The sequence below is a fragment of the Capsicum annuum genome, chromosome 9 (genome assembly GCF_002878395.1).
Source record: "Capsicum annuum cultivar UCD-10X-F1 chromosome 9, UCD10Xv1.1, whole genome shotgun sequence".
In the NCBI taxonomy this organism is placed as follows: Eukaryota; Viridiplantae; Streptophyta; class Magnoliopsida; order Solanales; family Solanaceae; genus Capsicum; species Capsicum annuum.
Window position 1 is genome coordinate 4,800,843 of NC_061119.1, and position 13,405 is coordinate 4,814,247.

At 29.5% G+C, this 13,405-nt stretch overlaps 1 long non-coding RNA gene across 1 annotated transcript; it reads right to left on the reverse strand.

Moving 5' to 3' along the window:
- Positions 1-9,411: 9,411 nt before the first annotated feature.
- On the reverse strand, positions 9,412-12,789 carry LOC107843114. The gene is made up of 2 exons (XR_001666262.2): positions 12,271-12,789; positions 9,412-9,855 (listed from the first exon to the last, which is right to left on the reverse strand). It is a non-coding gene; the product is annotated as an uncharacterized LOC107843114 (long non-coding RNA).
- Positions 12,790-13,405: the final 616 nt, after the last annotated feature.

The window sequence follows — 13,405 nt, forward strand, 5'->3', positions numbered from 1 at the left end:
TACTAGAGGAGTATGGCCCGTGTCAGCACAGGCCCAACATTAAGATATTTATTTATCTTTTCAATCTTGATATATTTAAATAAAAAATTTTAATAAAAGAATTGCATATGTTCATCCGGAATCTAGCATGAGTTCAACATATGTTATTTTAATATGTATTTAGATAATTTAAGTTGTTAACTATTGTAATTTATAATATTTTTTTATGTAATTTTCAAATTAATATACGTTACTTTTCTTGTCCAAATTTTTGTCGCATTGATAGTCAGTTATATTTTAAAAATAATTTAAGTTTTTAATTATTGTGATTTATAATACTTTTCTTCTATTCTAATTTTAGTGACACTAATATAATTTTAAGAGTCAACCAAATATTTTATGTCTTTTAAATTTTTTAAGTTGTTAATTATTGTGATTTCTAGTATTTTCATGTAATTTTTTTGAAATATATAACATATTAAATTGTCTTTAGATATTTTAAGTTGTTAACTATTGTAATTTATAATACTTTTTATGTAATTTTTGAATAATATATGCTACTCTCCTTGTCCAGAGTTTTGTGTAGACGATAGTCAATTATATTTTTTAAATAATTTAAATTTTTTATCATTGTGATTTATAATATTTTTTCTATTTCAACTTATGTGGCACAATGCTTAAATGACCATAATAATTAATTAGGGGTGATATAGTAAAATGTAATTATTATTTATTATTTTTATCAAGTGTATGTGTTGATTCAAGAAGAGTTTGGAAATATTTAGAAATGTGTTGAATGTTACAAATGTTAATAATCCATTTGGTGCTTCTTGATTTCTCTACATTTATCTCTTGTGTGTTTTTACTCTTTCGGCCTTTGAGTATATGTAGTAATTTTTATTTTTCTAAAAAAATATCATGAAATTTTTTATTCATAGTATATATATATATAGTAAAATCATGGATTCAATATTATTATTTTTTTAATACATAAGTGACTACTAATAATTAATTGGGGGTGATACATTAAAATCACGATTGAAGCACCAGAAATCAGTCAATTTTTTAATTATTTTTTGTTAATTATTATTATTTACAGTACTTTTTATTTCATTTTCAAATAATATATGTTGCTTTATATCTTCTTCTGTCCCGTCCCAATTTATGTGGCACTAATATAATTTTGATAGTCAATCAAATATTTTATGTTGACATATCATTTTGTTATTCTTATTTTTCTAATACATAAATGACTTATAATAAGAAGTGATATAGTAAAATCATCGTTCGAAAGACAAAAATTTAATTTAAAACACTAAAAGTTAATTTCGCATTTTATGTCTATTTTATTTTTAATTAAATATTATTTATTTTCTTAATACCTAGATGACTCATAATAATTAATTAACAACGATTGATTATGTTATTACTATAAAAATTTATATAATTTTATCATATCCAATAGTAATCATCGATAATTCACCGAAATAGTATATTAATTAAATACAGAATGCTATATTTGCACATGCAAAATATGATATTATTAAACATTATTGGATAGTGCATTATATCTTTCTTTCACAATAATAAAATTTTACTATATATTTTTCTTTATTTCTTTTTAACTTGATATATATTGACCCAACACAAATTCTAAGAAAATATTCATTAGAAATTTATTTTATTAAATTAAATTTATTAATTTTGTACTTTAAAATTTTAAATTTAAGTTTAAATATTAGTATTTCTATATAATAAAAAAATAATTTTAAAATTTAAATTTACTAAAATAAATAAATAAATAAAAATATTAATTTTCTATATAAAAGTCAATTAAAATAATAAAATTGATTTACTTTAAATATTTAGTTGCAATTCATTAAGATAGTTTTTTATTTTGTCATGATTTATGTTGCACCGATAAAATTTTGAGAGTTAAATAGAACTTTTATCTATTTCTAAAAAAGTATTTTAACTTGTTAATTATTGTGATTTATAATAATTTTTACGTAATTATCAAATAATATATTTTTACTCCTGGTGTCCCAATTTATGTGGCTTCGATACAATTTTGAGAATCAACTAAAATTTTTATATATCTTTTAAATATTTTATGTTGTTAATTATTATGATTTGCAGTACTTTTTCTTTTATCTCAATTTATGTGGCATTGCTAAAATAATGAGAGTCAATAAAATTTCTATATGTCTTTTAAATATTTTAAGTTATTAATTATTGTGATTCGTGGTAACAAATTAGTTTTGAACATAATAGCCAATTAAATAAATAAAACTTTTTTACTTCCAATATGTAGTTATAGTTAATTAATATAAATTAATAGAATATATTAAATATTTAAACCATTATAATGAAATAATGGAATTATTATATATTGGGGCATGGTATGTAATTAAGTGGGAGTGGAGGAATTTTTTGGTAATTGCATGAAAGGTGGTCGAAACCACCTCTTCTATATAATAGAAAGATCGCATTTGTATTTGTATTTGTATTTTATAGTTCACAATTGTATTTATATGTTATAGTTCGCATTTATATTTGTATTTTATAATTCGCACTTGTATTTGTATGTTATAGTTCGCATTTGTATTTTATAGTTCACACTTGTATTTGTGTTTGCTAGTTCGCACAAATGAAAAGAAGGAGAAAAATTGAAAAAAAAAAAAAGGAAAAAAAAGAAGGAGAAAAAATTAGAGAAAAAGAAGGAGGAAAAAACAGAGTGGGCTATGAATTATAATTAATTAAAAATTAAGCTTTAAGTGATAATAAAAACCCAATAATGACTAATCCGAATAATTTTCTATTTCTTTATTGTAATAATATGAAGTTCATAAGTTTTTTTTTTTAAAATATGTACGTAGTTATTAATCGAGCTAAAGCAATGAATTTAACTTATTAAATTCTCAAATACTTGTAAATATAAAATGTTGTCAAATCAACTTATAACAACATACTATTCACATCCCTATTTAACCTTTATAATTAACAACAACAACAACAAACCCAGTATATTCCCACATTGTGGGGTCTGGGAAGGTTAGAGTGTAGCAGTCCATACCACTACCTTTACAGAGGTAGAGAGGCTATTTCCGATAGATCCCCGACTCAAGATAAAAGGCAGTATACACAAGCATCAAGAGCATAGAACACGATAAAATAACATAGGTACGACAACCACAAAAACATGTATATTGCCAAACAAAAGACACCAAAGTCCACCTAAATACTGACTACGACTCAACCACACCCTTAGCCCTTTATCCTAATGCTTTTCCTCCATATCTTCCTATCTAGGGTCATGTCCTCAGTCAGTTGTAACTGCTCCATGTCACATTTAATTACTTCTTTCCAATATTTCTTCGGCCTACCCCTATCCCGTTTAAAACCTTCCAAGGCCAACCTCACACACCTACGAAGTGGGGCATCCGTGCCTCTCCTCATCACATGACCAAACCATCTCAACCTCACTTCCCACATTTTATCCTTCACTGACACCACTCCCACCTTCTCCCGAATAATTTCATTCCTAACCCTGTCAGCCCTTGTGCATCCACACATCCAACGCAACATCCTCATTTCCGCCACCTTCAACTTTTGGATATGCGTCTTCTTAACCGGCCAATACTTCGCTCCATACAACATGACAGGCCGGACTACAACTCTATAGAATTTGCCTTTCAGCTTGGGGGGCACCTTCTTATCACATAAAATTTTCGAAGCGAGTCTCCATTTCATTGAACCTGCCCCAATACGGTGAGACACATTCTCGTCTATCTCTCCATTTTCCTGAATCGTAGACCCGAGATACTTAAAACTATCCCTCTTGCAAACCGCCTGAGACTCCAACTTCACTACCACTTCCTCCCCTTGCCTCGAGTTACTAAACTTGCACTCCAAGTACTCTGTCTTGGTCCTACTCAACTTGAAACCTTTAGACTCCAGGGTTCGTCTCCAAACCTCCAGCTTATCATTAACCCCTTGTCACGACTCATCAATCAAACTATATCATCCGCAAAAACCATACACAAGACACCTCACCTTGTATCTTCCGCGTCAACACATCCATTACCAAAGCGAATAAAAAGGGACTAAAAGTTGATCCCTGGTATAACCTTGTCAAAATCGAAAAATGCTCATAATCTCCTCCCACTGTCCTTATCCGGGTTTTTGCTCCCTCATACATGTCCTTAATCGCTCTAATGTAGGCCATCGGGACCCCCTCGCCTCCAAACATCTCCAAAGAACCTCCCTAGGGACCTTGTCATACGCCTTTTTCAAGTCAATAAACACTAACCCTGACTCGGCAGAGAACTTTCTAAAATCCACTGGAATCTCCTCGGGCCCCGTCGCTCTGCCCTTTCGCATCTTGCGAATAGCCTTACTGACCTCATCTACCTTAAAACGCAGACAAAATCCAAAGTCGCGACACTTTTTGGAATGCTCCAACTCCCCTAACACCACACCTCTATCCCCCTCATAATTCAAAAGCCTATGAAAATACGACTTTCATCTTTTCTTAATGAGGTCGTCTTCCACCAAAACTCTGTCATCCTCTCCTTTAATGAACTTCACCTGGTTCAGATCACGACCCTTCCGTTCCCTAACCTTGGCAAACCTAAATATCCTCTTCTCCCCGCCTTTCTCCTTTAACCCCTTATACAAGCTCTCAAAAGCTGCTGTCTTAGCAGCCTTGACTGCTAACTTAGCCTTTTTTTTTTCCCTAACTTGTACTCCTCCCTATTCACTCGTTTCTCATCTTCATCCTTAATTTCCACCAAATTAGCGTAAGCCGCCTTCTTTTTCTCGACCTTTTTCTTAACATCTTCATTCCACCACCAATCCCTCGATACCGGCTAGACCCGCCCCTCGAAACACCCAACACCTCTCTAGCATACTCCCTGATCCAACTAGCAGCCCTATCCCACATACTATCCACGCCCCTCTGCACTCCCACACCTCCATCCCCTCCAACTTCGCCCCTATCTCCAAACCACCAACCGGAGTCAGGTTGCCCCACCTAATCCTAGGCCTACCCTTCCCACCCCGCCTCATCTTGCCCTTCTTGATAACCAAGTCCATCACAACCTTTATAATCAAAAACACAAAATTATACATATTACAACTTACAAATTACTACAATTTTTGATGGAAATTCAACAAAAACTTTAACTTTGATGATAGAATCATATTTAACATCACATGTAGATATGATTTCATCCAATATATAAAGGTGAATCAAAGATTTATAACTAGTAAATTGAGAACGAGTCACATATATATATATATATGCATTTTTTTTTTTTTACATATATGCTTATGAATCGAGTCAAAAGTAATAAATTTAATCGAATCGAGTGCACCAACATTAAATCCACTACTGCCAGCACCCCCATAAGTACTTCTAAATAAATCACAAATTTTCAATCATCACCGCAAATTAAACCCCTAAAATTAAAATATTTACACATATAATTTACAAATTATACATATAAGTAACTTCAGAAAAACTTCGACTTTGATGATAGAACCATACTTAACATCACATGTTGATAAAGTATATTTATCTTATAAATCTATTTAATATGTACATAATAACAAGGCTAAATATATATACAGGACCTCAACTATTTAACCTTTTTCATATAGGTACCTCAATTAGGACAAGTACCTATTGAACCCTTTACTCCTTCATAAAACATTTCAATTGAACACAATTGCTGATGTGGCGCTGACATGGCGTGGCATGTGTAATACACTCTCCAGTACGAGAGTGAGAGACGATAATTCATAAAAAAAAAATTAAACATAAAAAATCCAACTAATTAAAAAAAGACATATTAAGGAATTTGAAAAAAAAAAAAACATCATCTTCTCCATAACTCTTACCATTTTCAATTATTTTTACATCAAAAAATTGCATTATCTTCTTCTCCGTAACTCACTATTTTTCATTTTTTCTACATACAAAAAATAGCATATCTTCATAACTCCTAAATTCTCAAAGCAAACATGTGAAAGATTCTTCCGTGATGTTTATCCGAAAATCCACTTCCAAAAATCTCCACTTGTAAATGGCTCCCTCACACCTCCATATTTTTTTATTTTTTTTGTGAAACACAACCTGACCGACTTCAACATTAATCAAAACAAATATAATCCAAATTCATGGTCTTAGAGAAGCAACAATAGTTTGTTACCATCTATCAACATTCAATGTTAACTGAAATTGCAAACCAGGTTAACAGGAAACAACATACTCATTGGTAGCAAGAATTTTTGATTTGTAATTCGGAATCCTATAGAGGCCAATAAAAAGAACAGGAAAAAAGCCTCACACCTCCATATCTCACATTCAATAAAGGAACCAATCCACCAAAGAGCACCATGAAGAACAACACACCAAGGAAGCTAATACAAGCAACCTTCTTAGTTTTCACTTCACTCTTCTTTTTCTCCACTTTCTTGCTACTTTTTGGCGCGGGTGCTGCTGCCCGAGGTTTCGATTTCGAAATCGGAAACGATTCTTCCTCAACATTATTACCATTATCACTTAATGAAAAAGTAGTCGACTTTTGGATTTTACTTGCGTTATTTGAATCTTCACTACACTTTTTCCTCTTCAATATCGAGCTACATTTACTTATACCAGCATTAACACACCCAACTTTAAATTTCTGTTCAAAAACAACACCTTTCAACGAATTTTTACCTGAATTCGAAGAAGAATGTGCCGATTTATTTGAATCAGATTCATAATTCAGCCCTTCTGAGAGATTTGAATTGTTCAAAAAAAAATGTTTCTCTATGTTAAAAAATGGAGAACCATTTTTTTTCTTGTCTGCTCAAAAATGAAGAAAGTAAGTTTGGAAGGGAAGAAGAAGGGAGGGAGGATTGGGTAGGTTGAGTTTGTTTTGGGGGAGGGGTGTTAATGATTTTGTTTAACAAAAATTTAGATTTAATTATATTAAAAATTTATTTTTATAATTATTTTAAATTAAAATGCCACGTGTAGTCATTTAATTCGTCACTTTGCCACATCATCAGAGTGTGTATTACACGCATTTTACATTTTTTGTCACGCTAGTAAATTGGGCTCAATTGAAAGCATTTGTGAAGGAGCAAAGGATTCACTAGATACCTGACTTAATTGAGGTGCCTATACGGAAAAAGTAAAATAGTTCAGGGACCTGCATATGTATTCCGTCTAATAACAATTTAGGATGCAATCAATTTTAAAAAGATAGAATTCACTATCAACAAACTTTAAATCTTCAATTCGTTTAAGTAAATAACATGATTACGATATAAAAGCTCTCAATCAACACCAATGCATCGAAGATTATAACTAATAAATTCATAATAAGTCAAATAAACATATGTGCACAAATATAAGTTCTTTCTTCTCGATATATACATATTTATTGGTCGAGCTAAAAGCAATAAATTTCAAATCATTCGATAACTACATATATTATTCACATCCCACAAATTAAAACAACCTCTTCATATCACTTGCAAATTATATTTTTGTTTTCAAAGAACTTCAACAAAGACTTTGACTTTTATGATAAAACATCTTTAACATTATATATAGATAAAATTAAATATCATAAAATTTCATCAATAATATCATACCTTAATAACACATAATCACTTCTTCATGCTTTTTTCACAATCTTGATTAATCCTTCAACTTTATCACTTTCTTTTACTTCAACTATGTATACAATATGATTACAAAATAAAAATCTCAATCAACACATAAATGAGAATCAAAGATTTATAACTAGTCATTCATTCCTAAATTCAAAGTGCAGTCCGGAGCATTACAACTCCTCCTGTATGCAGGATTTGAAAAAGAATAAAACGACAAGGATCTATTGTAAATAATCTTACCCAATATTTCTGCAAGATGTTTTTTTCGACTGGAATACGTGACCTCCTGGGTGTCAGAATGAGTCCAATAAATATATACACAAATATAAGTTCTTTCTTTCATATATACATACATACTTACAGATCAAGCTAAAAGTACTTGTAAATATCACAATAATTTTTCAAATCATCTCATAACAACATAAATTATTCACATCCCACAAATTAAAACAAATTATACATATCACTTACAAATTATAATTTTTTTTTTTCAAGTAGCTTGAGCAAAGACTTTGACTTTGATTATAGAACCATCTTTAACATCATAAATATATAGATAAAGTATCATAAACTTTCATATCAATAGAATTATGCCTTAATAACATGTAATCACTTCCCCATACTTTTCACAATCTTGATTATTTCTTCAACTTTATCACTTCCTTTTTACTTCAACTATGTATACAACATGATTACAAAATAATTAAAATCTCAATCAATACATAAATGCGAATCAATGATTTATAACTATAACTAGTCATTCATTCCTAATTCAAATGGCAGTCCGTTGCATTACAACTTCTGCTATATGCGGGATTCGAAAAAGAGTCGAACAATAAAGATCTGTTGTATATAATCTTACCCTATATTTCTGCAAGATGCTATTTTTGGCTCGAATACGTGACCTCTTGGATGTCAAAACGAGTCCAAGATATATATACACAAAAATAACTTCTTTCTTTTAGTATGCAATCAATTTTAAAAAGATACAATCCACTATCAACAAACTTTAAATCTTCAATTTGTTTATGCACAAAATTAACATGATTGCGATATAAAAACTCTCAACCAACACCAAGGCATCAATGATTTATGACTAATAAATTCAGAATAAGTCCAATTAACATATATGCACAAACATAAATTCTTTCTTTTAGATATATATATATATATATTTACCGATCGAGCTAAAAACAATGAATTTAACCCAGTAAACCCACAAGTACTTGTAAATATTACAAATTTCAAATCATTCGATAAGAACATATACTATTCACATCCCACAAATTAAAACCACCTCTTCATATCACTTACAAATTATATAATTTTTTCCTTAAAGATTTTCATCAAAAACATTGACTTTAATGATAAAATCATCTTTAACATAGTATACATAAACTTCCATATCAACAAAATTATGCCTTAATAAAATCACTTCCCCATGCTTTTTTCACAACATGTACAAAATAAAAATCTCAATCAACACATAAATGTGAATCAAAGATTTATAACTAGTCATTCATTTTTAAATTCAAAGGGCAGTCTGATGCATTATAATTCCTGCTATATGCGGGGGTTCGAAAAAGAGTTGAATGACAAAGATCTGTTGTACATAATCTTATCCTAAATTTTTGCAAGAGGCTGTTTTCGATTCGAATACGTGACCTCCTGGATGTCAAAACAAATCCAAGATATATATACACAAAAATAACATCTTTCTTTTAGATATACATACGTATTTACAGGTCAAACTAAAAGTACTTGTAAATATCACAATAATTTCTCAAATCATCTCATAACAACATTAATTATTCACATCCCACAAATTAAAATAAATTATACATATCACTTACAAATTATAATTATTATTATTTTCAAGGAGCTTCAGCAAAGACTTTGACTTTGATAATAGAACCATCTTTAACATCATAGGTAGACAAATTCTCATCAACTTTCATATCAACAGAATTATGCCTTAATAACATATGATCACTTCCCCATGCTTTTTTCACAATCTTGATTAACTCTTCAACTTTATCACTTCCTTTAACTTCAACTAGAAATTCAGAAGTTGGAGATTCAACTTTTACTATTACTTTTTGTTCTGTTGCAATAGTAATCATCTTGGAAAATTTTTGGAGAGAATTTTGTTGACTTTTTGTTTGGATAACTTTTTGGTTGAATAGATGAATGAGGGTGTACCTGTATGACAAAGATATATAAACAAGATTAGTGTTTGTTTGGATGGTGGATTAAGCAATAAACAAGATTAATTAGTGCCTGTTTGGTTGGTGGATTAAGCAATCTAATCACCACGTAAAACTTTTTTATATATATATATATATATAGTGTTTTCTCCATTTCAAAATACTTGTTACGATTTTCTTTTATTAATTTCCGGAGATAAGCATCTGGTACACCTCAAACTATGGTTGAAGTTGCTACGATACACTCCAACTTCACAGGGATCTTATTAGGCCCTTGAACTCAATTTTAGTATATTTTGTCACCCTTTTGTGCTGACGTGACACCTTTATTACATAAAATAGGTCTCACGTAAAAGGTGTCACGTTAGCTAAAAAGGTTGATAAAAGGTGTTACGTCAACTAAAAGTATGACAAAAATACGTTAAAATTTAGTTCAGGAGTAATAGGACTCACGTGAAATTGGAGTGTGTCATAACAAATTTGGTTATAATTCACGGGGGTACTAGATGCTTTACTCTTAATTAATTAAAGACATGACTCTTGGGTAAATTGACTAATATGGGTTGCAGTGGGATAGTTGAGATTCTTCCGTACCTTTATCCTTAATTAACTAAAGGTTTCGGTTCAAATCCCGGGAAATAATAAAAATCTTGTTGGAAATATCACTCGAGAAATGAGCCATGTAAAGCATGAGAATCTAAATTTAACTGAATCTGAATCTAAATATAAATATCGAACATCGAATGAGGAATTTAAAAGGAAAAACAAAAGAGACTATTGGCTTAAATTGTATTAGTAGTTGGCCAACATATTTGAATTATTGGATACCTTATGGATAAGGAAGAAATGACAAATATTGAGAAGAAGAAAAAAAGTTAAATTATAAAATTTAACATTATGATTTTGGTCTCATTGACCCTAAAGGTTCGAAAACGATGTGTTCTAATGGATTCCTTTTATTAAAAATAAATAAATAAATAAATAAATAAATAATTTATTATTTGATTTTGATAAGAGGATGATTGAATAACAAATAGTTTAATCGAAATATAATGCGTGAAGCTTCCTCTTTACTTCAAAAAATTGAAAACCTACTTCAATTTTCTTAATTAAAAAAAATATGAGTTAGTGATCGATAAATTTTGTAGCTAAATATAAAAATTATCGTTAATTTTATCTATCGATGGATTAGAAACAAATTATGAAAAAATTCTATTAGCTACGAACAATTTGATGACAAAAAAATACAAAGTTTGTAGTTAATTTTGATTTTCTTTTTAGCGAATTATAAATTAATTTTAACTGAGTCAAATACTCAACCTATTAGAAGTTAAAAAAGAAATTTTTTCTTGAAATAATAACAGTCTTTTTTAATATACTTATATTTATTTAATTATTTTAAACACATCCTCTCAAAACCTAATTTTTTCATAAATTAAATTATTGAGATATTTTATCTCAAAGATTAAGCTATTAAAAGAGAACATCTTACTGATTTTATTTTTTTATTTTTTTTTAAAAAGAAACAAAATCTGGATTGAGATTGTGTATATCAAGACAGTATTTTCATTATCCATTATTTTCTATTTTTATCATTTATTTATTTGGCCAAAACAGCATATTCCTTTTGAAGCACGTAAATCTACAGGTTTAAATTAATCAATTTAATTTAAATAATGTCAAGTTGGTCTCTATTTTCCAAGCAGAGACCAAAAAAATTCAAATTTTCTCTTCACTATGTAATCAAACATTGACTAACTAAATTATTTTAGGCGTTTGGCCATAAATATTATTTACAATATTTTGAAATATATTTTCTCTTTATTTCAAAATACTTGTTTGGCCATGAAAATCAAAAACATATTCTGCAATACATTTTCACAATTTTTTTATTTTTTTTTTGAAAAACACCTCTTGAGGTGTAAGAGGTGTTTTCACGTTTTTCGATTCAATTTTTCCTATCAATTAATAAAAAAGTACATCGAAAGTCTAAAATATTTTTAAAAATACTATGGCCAAACACAACTCTAACTCTAGTTTCAACTTCAAAAATACCAAATAAAGTGAATACATTTTTTATTTTCATATTCTAAAGTTAAACTCTATAGATGGATTACCGTATAAACCAACAACGAAATCAACAATAATAATATATTCAACGTAATCTTATAAATGAGATCTAGGAAGAGTGATGCGTACGCGCAACTTTATTCTTATTTCTGTGAAGGTGGAAAGACTGTTTTTAATAGACCGTCAGCTCAAGTAAAACATATCAAAATAAATACAGAAAGGAAAGACAACAATGAAAAAATCATGCATGCTAAACACAAAAACGAAAAGAATAGTGACAAAAACAAATCATACAATAATCAAAGTAAAGTAAATAACATGTAATAAAATAAATTTTCACCTTATTGAAGAGTATTTATACTTGTAGAAGAGAGGCAATTGAGTTCATTGATTTATTATCATCTTCTTCTTCATGCTCATGCCAAAAGCAATTAAACTCACTATATATTTTTCATTTTCAAAGTGTCTTTAATTAGTCCCACTCTATATAGTTCACTTATTTGCAATAATTGGCCTCAATAATTGTTTTCTTGACTCATCACCTAATAAGTTGATTACTTGCTTATGGCCCGGGGGTAACAATGACATATAAGTTTTGTTATGAAGCAATTATTGGGTAGGAATTATTTATAAGAGGGTTAATATGTGTTGTTAATAGTGTTGTTACACAACTGTCCGGCTAAAAGAGTAACTCGCTCTGTAGTATTGTCACACAAGATAAGTATGTCGCCCGTCTGTTGATCAGACAAAGTAGTATTATTTTATCAGACAAAGTAGTATTATTTTGTTATAAAATAAAGACAAAATATCAATATCAAACTTAAAGAAATGAGAGAACTAGAAAAGTTTAGTAGTGCGTTTGTTACTACTCGGATGATAATAATAAAATGTACAAAGAGTGGTTATTTATAGACCACCAAATTTAGTTCCCAAGGTTGTCAAACTTGACTTCAAATTAGTAAGTTGGCAAGTTGGCAATTTGGCCAACTTATTAAGTATTCAAATCCAAATTGAACAAGTAATTTATGGTCTTCAAATTCAACTTAACTACTAACTATTATCTCTAATAAATGACATTTCACACATATACATGTCAATATAACACTTCCCCTTGAATGTCCATTAATAGATAATGTGTCTCGTTAAAACCTTACTAGGAAAATTTAATGGAAAAAAAGCCTAGTGAAGGAAAAAGAGTATACACATCTTGTAATACGCTTTTAGTGTTGCCTCATTAAAAACCTTACCAAGAAAATCCAATTGGAAAAAAACCTTGGTTGAGAAAAAAAGAGTACAACGCATATTTTACTCCCCCTGATGGGAACTTCAGTTTAATGACTTGAATCTTTGCATCCCGATCTTATGTATCATCTTCTTGAAAGTTGTAGTTGAAAGAGACTTGGTGAATAAATCAGTCATACTGCCACTCAAATGAATTTGTTGTACGTTAATATAACCATTCTTTTTGTAGCTCA